The sequence below is a fragment of the Crocodylus porosus genome, unplaced genomic scaffold (assembly GCF_001723895.1).
Source record: "Crocodylus porosus isolate Cpor-Errol unplaced genomic scaffold, CroPor_comp1, whole genome shotgun sequence".
Lineage (NCBI taxonomy): Eukaryota > Metazoa > Chordata > Crocodylia > Crocodylidae > Crocodylus > Crocodylus porosus.
The window spans coordinates 85,111,117-85,112,733 of NW_017728886.1; positions in this window are offsets into that span (position 1 = coordinate 85,111,117).

Sequence of the window (1,617 nt, forward strand, 5' to 3'; positions counted from 1 at the left end):
AGGGTCCAGAGGAGGGCCACTCACATGATCGGGGCAGCAGGGCAGGCCCTACAAGAAGAGGGTACGGGACCTGAACCTGTTCAGCTGCCACAAGAGAAGGCTGAGGGGGGATCTAGTGGCCTGTTACAAACTAGTCGGAGGGGACCAGCAGGCCCTACAAGAAGAGGGTACGGGACCTGAACCTGTTCAGCTGCCACAAGAGGAGGCTGAGGGGGGATCTAGTGGCCTGTTACAAACTAGTCGGAGGGGACCAGCAGGCATTGGGGGAGCCCTGGTGAAGGGCAAGTCTCCCAGGAGCTTCAGAATCCCAGTTTTAGGGCACTGAGTGGTAGAAGCACTGGCCCAACTCCTAGAGCCACGGACCATGGTAGTAGACAAATTCACCGCTGCCTACCATGAGCCCAGGGTTCTACAGAACCCTGTCTTTGATTCAGCAGAAGTTCCCAGATGTTTCAGATAAAATATTTCAGGTTCAATAAACTGGCATTTTCTAATGAAGTTTTGATTCACCAGAGATTCACACTAACTCTATTAAGAGCCCACATCTTACACAGGTGTAAAATGCAATTGAGAGCTCTCAGCACTTCAGAAGAATGCACAGTCCACTGCTGGACTGAGTCCTGCCTCCTAAACGAACAGCAAGTGCTTCCTTGCAAACTCATTTCGAAGAAATTCAGAGTTTGTAAGAGTTTTGCATATCAATTTTCAAAGGCAAAAATGTGGTTTCACCTTTTGAATTGCTTATGGAAATGGTGGTATTTTTGCCTCTAAGTTTCTTATTTTATTTTTCCTAGAAGTACTCCATCTGTATGTTATGATGATTTTATCAGAGCATTGTCACTGTCAGGAATATCCATTTGATTGCAGCTATTTTTAGGACAGCCAGAAGGCAATATGGCTTCTTAATGTTCAGTTGTTTGGGTCCTTTTCATTTGCCACAAATCTTCCCATTTTCTCCCTCAGCAAATGCCAACAAAAGGAATATTCTCCAACAGTAACGTAACTAGCATTGGGTGAGAGGAGCACCCACCCAGGGCACCAAGTTAAGAGAGGCACTAGAATTGTTCTCTAGCTCTGCAGAGTCTGCATCCAGGCAAAGTATCCATGCCAGGAACTCCAAAACAGCCCTTGGCTGCTGCTGTTACTTTAAGGCTACAGGCAGTAGTTACACATAAACTGGTTTAAGGGATGTGAAACTAGTTTAAATCTGTAACAGAGCAGAAGTTCAACGTATAAAAGCCACTTTCAAAACAGCCAAAATCAGTTTAAGATAAGCCTGCTTGGATGTAGTATCAAACTTAACTGTCCCAGATTCCTTCCCCAAAAAAGTTAACTCACAGTCCCCTGGCATCCCAGAATGCTTTGCAGCCCTGGGCTGTGCTGTCTGCTGCAGTGGAACTGGGCTGACCCCTCCTCCAGCTATCACAGAGCTCAAGCATTAAAGCCTCTGCTCCCTGCCAGCACCTATTAGCCCAGCAGGATGGTGGGGGCAAGGGAGCAGACCCCCGCTAGCTCCTGTCTGTACAGGATAAGGGAAAGGAAAGCCTCAGCAGTGGGTGCTTTTCACCCCCGCAGCATCCAGGTGAGCAGGGTTGGCATCAGGTCAGCCCTGCGCCT